The sequence below is a fragment of the Monodon monoceros genome, unplaced genomic scaffold (genome assembly GCF_005190385.1).
Source record: "Monodon monoceros isolate NGI ecotype Baffin Bay Population unplaced genomic scaffold, NGI_Narwhal_1 Super_Scaffold_2, whole genome shotgun sequence".
Lineage (NCBI taxonomy): Eukaryota > Metazoa > Chordata > Mammalia > Artiodactyla > Monodontidae > Monodon > Monodon monoceros.
This window is the reverse complement of record NW_021703776.1, coordinates 100,858,362-100,870,652: the sequence shown is the minus strand read 5'-3', so window position 1 is coordinate 100,870,652 and position 12,291 is coordinate 100,858,362. Positions and strand designations below refer to the sequence as shown.

General features: G+C 46.7%; 1 non-coding gene across 1 annotated transcript; it reads right to left on the bottom strand.

Annotated features, from left to right (window-relative positions):
• Positions 1 to 4,753: 4,753 nt before the first annotated feature.
• LOC114902130 lies at positions 4,754 to 4,898 on the bottom strand. Its single transcript, XR_003795365.1, has one exon. It is a non-coding gene; the product is annotated as a U8 small nucleolar RNA (small nucleolar RNA).
• Between the last annotated feature and the right edge of the window lie 7,393 nt (positions 4,899 to 12,291).

Sequence of the window (12,291 nt, the reverse complement as noted above, 5' to 3'; positions counted from 1 at the left end):
TCTCTCTCTCTCTCTCTCTCTCTCTCTCTCTCTCTCTCTCTCTCTCTTTCCTCCTCCCTTTCTCCCTCCCTCCATCTCTCTCTCTCTCCACTTGCCTGGAAGGAAAGAGTCCAAGATGGTGTAGCTGCATTATGAAAACAATTCAGATCCCAGAGTCACTGCCAAGGAGAGGACCCAGGTCTGTGAGAGGCGCAAAGCAGAGCGGTGCGGGGAAGCTCGCTCAGGGGACCCATGCAGGAGATCCGCTCAGCCCACGTCAGACCGTGCTGTGAGTGAGAAACAGGGTCTTCACACATCCCAGGGTTGAGATGCTAGGGTTTATTCGCTACAACAGCTTAGCTTATTCTAGTCGATCTAATACACATGGGGTATTGTTATGAGGTGATTTCTTTCATGTTAGGTTTCCTATTCATCTTCTGTGAAACTTACAGGATTTAAGCACTGTCGAGACATGTTAAGTAGTTCAACATGGAGTCACAGTGGCCAATGGGAACTTCCATACTAGTTGTTTTGAAATGTCCGCTGCGGGACTGCGGGAGCCTTCAAGTGATGAACGAAGACTACTGCTTTAGATGAGAAGTTGGATGGGTCACGCGTGTCCCTGGAACAGGAGCAATGGATAGAGCCAAGATCCCTTCCCCTGGGGTAACCGTGACGTCTTAAAAAGAGATGCTAAGCAGAGTGACTTGAAGGCTCTTTGCGGGAGGGCCCAACCCTTAGTTACCCCCTTTCCCTACTTGACTAGCCTGTGTTGTGTTCTAAATGGGTGCAGTCTGTGAATCGTGATTCGTGACTATTGACTACCGGTTCGTGTATCTCCAGCCCCGTGATTCTTACCTGCCCTTACTGCTGGGCCCTGCAACAAACAGTTATTTCGGATGGAGAAAATAGCAGGTACCAAGAACTCTAAAGTGGGATACAGAGAAAACAAATGGGGGAAATTTAAGCCTCTCCTCTGAAGTCACCCAGAATAACTTTTGCCAACGCTTAAATCTTCAATTACAAGCTGTAAATCATTTTTGTATGTTATCAGGCCCAGTGATTTTTCAGTCTGATGTGACATATCTCAGGCCTTTCCATCAAGTGTCAAGAAATGAAATGTCAAATTCTGAGTTGTTTTGCCTACTGGATAGCAGTGAAAGGGCATCGTTTGCAAAGCTTACCAGCCTGGAAGGAGCTTTGGCCAGGGAGTCAGGCTGTCAGTTCTAATCCCGGCACTGGCCAAGGCCACAAACACATAGCAGCTGGGCCATTACTGTGAACGAGAAGATTGGAAAAGATCTTAATGGTTTCCACTAGTTTTGATGATTGTGTACTATCGTGAGTCTAACGAGGTTTGTCATGCTGTGTTGCCCCAAGAAAGCTCAACAAACAAAACTGATTGAACACATCTGTAACCACGTGATCACAACTCAGAAGAGGGTTTCCACAAGCCTGGTGGGGTGCAGGGGATGCTGGCTTTGGTCTTGCGAGGTCCTGGCAGGCGCGCTGAACTCAGCCTTGGTGATAGATCTTCTGAGAGAGGAGAACCTTCCCCGTTTGCTCCTAAGAATGCTCTGGGTCAACCTAGTAGACATCTGGCCTCATGCTGTTGTTTGTAAAGACCCCTGGACTTTGTTTAAGGCTTGGAGTTTTTAACCCAAGCACTAGCACGACTTGTCAGAATTTGGACAAGTCACTGAACCTCTCTGAGCCTATAACTCCATCTGTGAAATAAGATATAATAGTATCTACTTTGCAGGATTATTATGTGTATTCAATGAAGTCCTGCATATGAAAACCTTAACAAAACCTATTTCACAGAGTAGACCCTTAGAAATTTTAATGAACAGATATACAGGCGGGTGGACGGATGGACAGATGGAAAGTATTCTATCTAAAACCAACGACTGGGGAGGCAATCAAGATGGCAGAGTAATAGGACCTGAAGCTCACCTCCTCCCACAGATAAAACCAACTACTTACTAGGGAGATAGGGAATGTTTTAGCATATTGTAAGAGGTTAGGGCTTAAACCGAAACATTGCTTGAATCTCTTTGCATTATATCCTTTGCTATCCTAGAGGGAATGGGTTCTCTAAATTCTGTATCTGCTGCCTGAAGAATTATTATTGTTTTCTCATCATTTGTCTTAAGGCGAGTGATTTCAAGCTATCCAATAGGCTCCATTCTTCGGCTAAGTTTTGGATTTCAAAACGTTCCTGTTCAGGCTTCCATTTACTTCACGACTTTACAGACTTTGATCACCCTGGCTTTTCCACCTTCTTTTTCTAGCTTGAAGCGCTTTGTTCTTTTTAGGTTATCCTCCTAAGGCAGCCTCCTTAGCCCTTTGATCATGTGAAGTTTTCTTCATTGAATTGTCTCCGGCACTGTTATGTCATTATTCTTAAGAAGGCTTGACTCTCAGTTTAACCACATAGAGGATGGGAGGGGGAGAAAACAGAGGAGATCAAATAAGTTATGAAACTGATGTTCTGAAAATAAGAATATGTGTTAATTGCCAACTGAGTGATAGATGCTTTGATGTGCCCCCCCCCACACCTCAAAATTCTAATAGAAAGTGAGAATTGGGAGCTCCCCTGGGGAGCATCTGGTCTAGTCTCTTCCACACTTGCTCAGACATAAGAATCATCTGAACCACTTGTTCAATGTACAGATTCCAAGGCTCTGTGGGGACCAGTGCTGTCCAAGATGGTGGCCAGCAGCCACAGGTGATGAGTGAGCACTTGAAAGGTGGCAAATCCGAAATGAGTTGTGTTGTAAGTATAAAATACACACTAGATTTTGCAGGCTTCGTACAAAGAAAGAGTATAAAATATCTCATTACTGTTTTCTATTGACTACATCTTGAAATGATAGAAGTTTGAATTTATGGGATTAAGTAAAAGATATGGACCTCCCTGGTGGCGCGGTGGTTAAGAATCTGCCTGCCAATGCAGGGGACACGGGTTTGAGCCCTGGTCTGGGAACATCCCAAATTCCGCGGAGGAACTAAGCCCGTGCGTCACAACTACTGAGCCTGTGCTCTAGAGCCGGCGAGCCACAACTACTGAGCCCACGCGCCCATAGAGCCCGTGCTCCGCAACGAGAGAAGCCACCGCAATGAGAAGCCTGCGCACCTCAACAAAGAGCAGCCCCCCTCACCTCAACTAGAGAAAGCCCGTGCTCAGCAACGAAGACCCAGTGCAGCCAAAAATCAATCAATCAATCCATTTATATTTAAAAGAAGATATTAGAATTAATTTCACTTATTTCTTTATACTTTTTTTTTAAAAATGTGGCTGTGAGAACATTAGAAATGACATGAGTGGCTCATATTACATTCTACTGGACAAGGCTGGTCCAGACATACCGAATCAGAGTCCCTGTGGGAGGGGCTTATGCTTATCAAGTATTCCTGGTGACTCTCAAGACCAGGAGAACTGGGGAAGCACAAATAGCACAATGAACACATTTGACAGATGAGGAAATTCACATTCAGAGAGTTTTATCAGCTTGTCCAAAGTCACGCCGAAATCCATATTGTAAGGGCCAGGGGGTCAAACGATGACCTCATCAGAAAGTAAGCTGCGTTAAGTGCAGAAATTTGGACTTTTTTGTTCACTGATGCATCCCCAGTGCTGAGAGCAGTATGTGGCATAGAGCTACTTATAAATATATGTTGAACGAATGAGGCCACTTAGACACAATGTTCGTGAAGTTAAATGTGTAATTTCAATCCCCTAAAGGCCTGGTCTGCTTTGTTCTCTTCTTGAGGCTGCCGATAATAAGAGGATTGTTATCTACAAGGGAAAGGAAAACACATTATAGGTCATCTAGAAACTATCCTTGAAAATCACAACACAAACCACATTAGCATCTCCTAGAGAGCATCTCCTTTGCATGCAAATTTGACTTTCAACTCATCCATTCAAACAGTGTCCTAAGAGAATTTGTACCACTAAGAAACATAGTCGCAACAGGTTTTTTTTTCCCCCAGCTCCACCTGTTGGAAATACTACCTCCTCTACCAAAAATAAAGAAGGCATATTTTTTTCCTAAACCACCTAAGCTGAAAGCACCCAGAGGACCTACTCCCAACTCCCTCTGGGGCTCATGGTTTCTATTTTTAATCATGCAGTGTGCAGAGAGAAAAACAGCTCTCAAAGAAGTTGCTTTGCAGAGAAACTGTAAACATCCTCTGGCTTCTACATGTGACTGTGGGAGAGCAGTGGACTTTTCAGAAATCAGGAATGACAAGGGAACGGCGGCATTTGAATCACCCACCAAAACCGAAACCTAATTACTGTCCTCATCCTCTATGTCCTATAAATTACTCACCAGGCAGCTGCAAGTAGGAAGCCCAATTTCATACCGGGTGATGGAGCAAATCTTCCGTGTGGGCAAACATTCAGTAAGATGGGAGGGTGACTCATAACCACTCTGCCCATCGTTAGAACGCGTGCCCACCTGCCTCTTCAAGGGCTGAAATAATCCGTTGTCACGCTACTGCAGGAAAATCTAATTGTAACCTTGGTCCCCCAGCCCCTGTTGAATTGCTCACTCGCAGGTGAATTGCAACTCCAAGTAATTACATAACGCTTGGAGGGAGAAACACAGAAAAGACAAAGCCTATGTTGGTCTTTTAGTAAAAATGGAAATTGATCAGAGTTCAGTCACATGCTTGGTGGTCTGGGGACCATGTGTGGTTTCCCCCGATCACCCGGAAACTTGCTTCTATGCCTATTGCCAGGGCCCACCCCAAACTCTCTAATTACTGAGTGCAACCCCCGGGAAGATGTACATTTTGCAAGGCCTGATTACGCGTAGCCGCTAATCGCGAATCATGCGAGCTCCAATCATCATGTTCTGTTCTGTCCTCCGAAAGGAGGAACAGGTAAGGTTTATCCTACCTGACGATGGGAAGATGTACATTTTAATCGGCTCTCCTAGTGATGACCTATGCCTGCAAATGTTTGAAAATACCAGTCTAGAGTCACATCTGCCACACTGAACTTTGTGAAAGTCAAACTCAACTATATGGATGAATAAATACGTGTCACATGCCAGCGCATGGGACTCTTTCCTCAGGCCCCAGACTCTGCTTCTGAATCCCAGCCTGTAGCAGCCACTATCCGGTGGGACCATCGGTGTGATAGCAGCACCCAGCAGACAGCCTCACCAAAGACTCCTCATTCCCAGATTTCCTGATCTGGACCCAAGCTCTGAAACCCTCACAGGGCATTCTGCTACTAACTACAGTCGGAATCAAACGGAGCCAGTCATGCACTTTGGACCGTATGCCCTACCCACCTGGTAGACCCTGATGCCCAGCCTAACGCCCTAGTCTACCATGGGGAAGCATCCCCTTCTTCTGCCCGATGTGCTATGGGGACCTCTGTGCCTTGTGTCCCATTCCTAGACGTGCTGGGGTTCACTATCCACGAGGAATCCCAGAGATAGAAACCTTTCAGGGAAAGGTTTATCTTCGATGTGCGTGCGGGCTGAGTTCAGAAGGTTGGGTGTGATCACGATAGGGGGAGGAGGAGGCGGTCAGGGTGGAGCCCGTGGAAAGGGGCCGGCAGAGCTGAGGGGTACTTACTGCGGTGTCACCAGGCAAGGAGACACCACAGAGGAAAGGACAGTCAGCTGTTGTTTCTTCATGCCAGTTCATCCCCAACCCACGAGCTCCTATCTCTGACCCTTCCAGGATTAGATGTAGGGGGAGGAGCTACAGAAGCAAAGGTGATTTTACATCCACAAGGCAGGTGCACTGGGGGATTTGGCATTGGTACCGCTGGCTTGTGTGAACAGCGAAAAAACACCTTTGTGTGTGTGTGTCTGTGTATATCTGTGTGTATGTGTCTGTGTGTGTCTTTGTGTGTGTAGCTCTGTGTGTGTCTGTATGTGTCTTTGTGTCTGTGTGTGTCTTTGTGTGTGTATCTGTGTGTCTGTGTCTGCCTGTGTTTTGCTCCTTCCTCAAGATTCTTCCTCTGGGAGGCCCACCTGCGCTCTGTGTTCAGCTGAGCGAACCCCCTCCTCCAGTTGGCCCCTTGCAGTTCTCCCCGTGCCCCTGAGCTTCTATAGCCTCCCTTCTCCCTGGGGTCCCCCTCCCCTCCTAGTGGTCCCCTTGGCATGCATCAGTCTTAAGACAATGTGGAATGTTCGGGAAATGTGTAGCTTTGCCTCCCATCAGGGAGCTCCAGCCACATCCTCCTGCCTTTAAGCATCTGAGCGATATCAGACACTAGGCTGTATGTTCTGCACATTCCATGGAAACTTCTGGAGCCTCCTTCTGGTTTTCTTGACTACAACACCCTGTCCTTCATCCCCATAGGGGTGGTGAAGTGGCCAAGTAGAGGGGAAATGCCGAGCACTCTGAAAACCCTCCCCAGAGGGATTTTTTGGCCTCATCCTCTTGAACCTCATCTTTTGCGAGGGCTGGAGGTTGAAGATTAACTAACATTGACTAACCAGCTTCAGCTCATTCCCCAAGCAATTCCTCCATAAGTCAACTAGCTCCTCTCTTGAAAATGCCGTGTTGCTTTCCGTGCTCCCAGGCTTTGGGGCCTCAGCCGAAACTGACAAGCATCTCATTTTAATATCTTGTTTCTCATGTACAATTATAATTCAAGGTGGTATTTATTCTAATGGAAACATGCATATATTGCAATAGAATTATAAGGTAATCTAACAGCAAACAAAGGAGGGAGTGTCTAACCCTGTCTGGGACAATTAAGAGGATCTTTGCAAAGGAAGTGATATGTGAGCTGCATCTGAAGGTCGAAGGGGAGATATTCAGTTCTGATGGAGACGGTGCTATTCTAGGTTTAACACAGCCAAGTGCGTCTCTCTCTGTGACAGCTCGTGCTCGTTAGACAATCTCAGAAATGGTTTCCAGAGCCTGACATCCAGTGGCTGTCAAACCATTTGTAGGGAAAGGACAGGGAGATGGGAATAGTAAAGATGGATTTGAACAGATAAGTTAGAGAGAAGCTACACCACTACCACACATACGCTTCACTGACCTGGGAGAAGGGAGGGCTTTAAGACAATGAAAATATTCACATTGCTCTGTGTGTGTGTGTGTATATGTATCCCAGTACACACACACACACACACACACACACACACACACACACACACACACATACACATAAATAGGCCATGGGTTTAGAGTCCATGTTTTGGCCCCTCTATCCAAATCTATTCCAGAAGGTATAGGTAATGCTAGAAAAAGGGAGAAAAACATGAATACAAGGCCAGGAACTCCCATATAATTGTCTGCCAATGTCCTACACAGCTTTCTAAAGGTGCCAAAGGGGAGCAAATAGCAAGTGAATTCTAGAGACAGACACACAGGGCCTGTGAAACGTTCTGCAGAGTTAATACAAGCTGACTCCAGGCCCCGGAGAAGATGAAAACTCATCAATCTGGGCATTTCCTGGGGAGGCAAGTACAGAACATGGTTCCCTAAGCCAGAAGATCAATCCAATTCTGCCCTGAGACACTGACCACTGGTAGTTTCTGGGATTCTCCGAGGGCCGAAGGTGGAGCACTTTAGAGCTGGAGGCGTCAGAGGTCAATTCACACAGCAGATTTCACAGATGAGGAAACCGGGGCTCCGAGGCATTCCACGTCTTGCCCCAAATCTCACCATTAATCACCAGTGACGCAGAACTAGAGCACAGGGTTTTTGCTCTTTATGTCACACTAGGTGACATGAAGGGAAAATACCAGCTCGCCTGTGAGCAGGGCACAGAACACATGTGTTTTCCCTCCCTACGATCCCTCTGGAAGCCCCACTAAAAAGAAAGCAAACGCGTGACGTTATATTACAAACCTACAAGGACACAGAGACCCATTGAGGAGCTGATCCCAGATGAGAGATGCCAAGAGAATGCTGGAAGAGGCAAAGCAGGTGTTTAGGTGGCAAATAATACGTTCGTGGGGAAAGCTGAAACCTCATCTCCTGTAGAGAAAGAAGCAGCAAAACGCAAGGCGATTGACACCACTGAACTGTGGAAAAGCCCCAGGAGGTGAACACTCCAGGTGCCACTGAGAGTGGGGCTGAGAGAGGGGCTGGGGGACATCTGTGAAGGACTTCAATTCCCTCTGTCCCTTCACTCGGCCAGCTCACCCTTCAACACCCACACAAAGACACAAAGGCAGACCTCTCCATACACGTACCGCAAAGGCAGAGCTGAGACAGGCTTGCTTGGGGATACTTTATGTAGGAATCTGATCCCAGGAAGCGGGAGTGAAGGACAAGCAGAAGGAGAGAGAGTCATGAGCAGGTGCCTTATTCTGTGGACCAGCACATGGGTGACCAGTTGTCCCAGCTCACCAGGATTTCTGAGGAGGCTTGTGAATTTGTTCACAGAACCCCCTGCCCTGGGAAAGGGGCGGGGAGAATACATGTCCATCACCTCCACCTACTGTGACTGGTGGCATCAACTTCCCTGTCCCTCCAGGTTGCACGCATGTGATACCTACTGAGTTTCTCCTCCAAGGCACCCAGGAAGCTCAGGGGCAGAATCAAGAGTTGCTGGCCAGGTGCTGTCAGGGTAAACCTGCGTGGGGCTGGTCACCCCTGCATGGAATTTGTCACCACAGCAGTGATGGGAACAAAGTAGATGGGGGGGATTTGAAGTGCTTCAAAACAGGTCGCAAACACAATTATGAGCTGGAGGCTCTGGGCTTGGGAGTTCCAGGCACAGGGGAAGAAGGTTTTAGCAAAGGGGAAGAAAACAAAAGCTTTCATTAAGAACCCAAACACTGGAAAGGGACTTCCCCAGTCCACTTCCCTTGCTTGGTCTCAGGAAACCAGTGGCCACATCTATATCCTCAGGCACGAGGCCAGAGGATCTTCCCAAGAGAAACGGCCTAGCAAGATACAAGACCTGCTATTTCAGGGTGCCTCTAACAAAATGACCAGGTCTCAGCCCAATAACCGTAAATGAAATCCTGCTTTAACCGTGCTCACAGATCTCCTTTGCTGCTGACTCTTAAATAAGAACAGAAAGCAAGAGACCACCGGAAAATTGAGGCAAGCCTGTATCACTAAAGACAGCTCTGGTATTTAAAGTTTTCTCTTAAATAGGTTGACTCTCTTCCCTTCAAGTGCATTTCAATGTTTGTTTGGCTTTCCTTTCGCTGTTAACAGTAGCCTCGGAGGGACAAAAGAATCTTGGCTTTCAAGAAGCAGCATTAAGATTAAGGGCGCGTGCAAATGCCGGAACCAAACCTGATTCCATGAATGTAAATAAAAAATTGGTGCAGCCACTGTGGAAAACAGTTTGGAGGTTCCTCAAAACACTAAAAATAGAACTACCATAGGACCCAGCAATTCCACTCCTGGGTATATATCCCCCCAAATCCCACTAATTCTAAAAAATACAGGCACCCCAATGTTCACAGCAGCATTATTTATGATAGCCAAGACATGGAAACAACCGAAATGTCCCTTGACAGATGAATGGATAAAGGTGCGGTGCATATATACAACGGAATACAACTCAGCCATTAAAAAAGAACAAAATTTTGCTATTTACAGCAACATGGATGGACTTGGAGGGCATTAAGCTAAGTGAACTAAGTCAGAGAAAGACAAATACTGTACGATAGGACTTATATGTGGAATCTAAAAAAATACAACAAACTAGTGAATATAACAAAAAAGCAGCAGGCTCACAGATACAGAGAACAAACTAGTGGTTACCAGTGGGGAGAGGGAAGGGGGAGGGGCAACATAGGGACGGAGAGTGGGAGGTACAAACTACTGGGTATAAGATAGGCTCAAGGATGTATTGTACCACACGGGGAATATGGCCAATACTGTATAATAATTGTAAATGGGAAGTAACCTTTAAGAATTGTATTAAAAAATAGGGGCTTCCCTGGTGGCGCAGTGGTTGAGAGTCCGCCTGCCGATGCAGGGGACACGGGTTCGTGCCCCGGTCCGGGAAGATCCCACATGCCGCGGAGCAACTAAGCCCGTGCGCCGCAACTACTGAGCCTGTGCGTCCAGAGCCTGTGCTCCACAACGGGAGAGGCCACAGCAGTGAGAGGCCCGCGTACCGCAATAAATAAATAAATAAATAAAAATTGTATTAAAAAATAAACTTTTAATTTTAGGAAAAAAATCTGATTCCCTTAACAATAGCAGCATGAGATTGGGAAAGTCACTGAACTTCTCTGTCCCTCCGTTCCCTCATCAGTTAAATGAGAAACACTGATGAGCCCCACGCGCTACTGGTGCCACTGGTTTCTGCGGAAAGAGCTGCCACAGGGCACCATTCACGTGGAACAGACGGAAATGGCTTCCCCCGGAGGCGTGCAGCGGGTGAAGAGGCAGGACCACATGACATAGCCCTGTTCCGCAAACGCGCCGGGGAGTGTCCCCAGGACCGTGCACACCGTGGGCCATCTACCAGCCTCTGTCCCACGATCAGAGTGATGGGGCTGGAGACACCCAGAACCCCTGCTTGCTTTTGGAGAAGTCTCCTCCCTGTCCCCGGTATGCACAGCCTCACCACCCCAATTTGCACAACACTCCTATGTGCACTTCATCGTATACACATCCATCACTGAGTCACACCTCATCCTTTACTAACTGGAAACTCACCCCACTTAGCTTTGCACATCTCTGAACACTCACGCTCCCCTATAGCCCAGATCCTCCCACCGGGCCTTCTAGAACTCAAGGTCATCAGCAAGCTCTTCTCTATTTCAACCTCTTCTTGGAACAATGTCTTCACCTTCTCCTCTGGCTGGAACTGGCTGACTGTGGAGGACTGAGCATCCCCTTCAGCCTGTTCTTTCGAACCCCTTGCACAGGTGGTCTGGGACGTGAAGTAGGTGTTTCCAGTTCCTCATTGTGGTTTCTAGACCGTCATCCCTCCTCACTCATGAAATGAATCTGGTTCTTTGAAGCTCTTGCCATTAGCCAGCCTCGTTAGCTCCCTGTGATCATGACAGCCATCTATGGATCACTAGAACAGTCCCCTCTTTTCTTAAAGGTCACTGTTTTGATCTGTTTGTCTGTATCTAAGCACAGTTCCCACCCACCCGCCTCCCGCCTCACTTGTGTCCTGAATTCAATCCCCTCTCATCTGCTCAAAGATATCACTGTGGCAATTTTCCATCCTCTGTCACATCATAAATGCCCCTTTCTGTGGATTATTTCCCTTGATCGTACAAAGATGTTCTCATCTTTAAAAACAATAATAAAAGAACCTCCCTTGAACTCAGATGAGTCTCTTGCCTCTCCATGTGTCCAATTCGCCTTTTATCACGACTCGGCAAAAGAGAGCCTACAGTCCCTGAATCCACATCCTTTCCCATCATTACCTTGGGAAACTACACCAGTTAGACTGTTATCTCCACAATAAAAACCAAAACCGCCTTCATCAAGGTCAGTTCCATGTCAGCATGTCATCTAAGAGTCATTTCACCAGGATCATTTTTCTCAACTAGGTATGCTACCCATCAATGCCTTTCTTTTTCATGAAATGAAATGTTGCTTTTACTTGGCTTCAAGGAAGTTCCGGAATGTTTGAAGGACCCACGGAAAGAGCAGCACAGACTGGTCTGGGTCTCTGTAATTTGGGACCAATTTTAGGATTAAAATAGGCACAGTATCTCTTGGGGCCTCTTCTACATTCTACATCCAATGACTATTTCCTACACTCAGGGACGCACTGTGCTCACCTCTGTGTGGTGGATGCCCAGATGGAGACTGTGACCTTGCCTTCCAGGGCTCCCAGTGCAGAAGGGAGACGTTCTCCTTGGTCTAAGAAAATAACTCTTATTTTATTCTTTTCCCCCTCTGCCCAAACTGACTTCTGCTGACGCCCCTCTGCCTACCCAGTGAGTCTGTTGCCGATATCTTAAATCATATTTCCTCTGCTCACCCTCAAGCATATCACAGTGACAACTGGGAACAAAAACTGCTGAATAAATTCATTCATTCTTAGGGCAAAATGATTGGGAGCCCCCTTTAAACTCCTGTGTTTTTTGAATTTAATAATGCTCCTTATATTAAAGCAAGAATTAATACTGAACAGCTTAAGGAACTTTGTAAAGTACAAAATGTATAGACTGAGAATGGTATTAAAGTAAATGATAGCTCTTCAGGCTGATAGGTCTGTATTCCTTCTAAGACGTCACTTCTTTCATGTTGTGGACGCTTACAACAGACAGCGTGACCCCAAGTGTGAGCACTTACAAGAGGCTTTACTCTCTGTGTTATGCTTTCCCTTGAATTTCTTGTTTCCACACCAGAACACCCAACGCGTTCTGAAAATTGTAT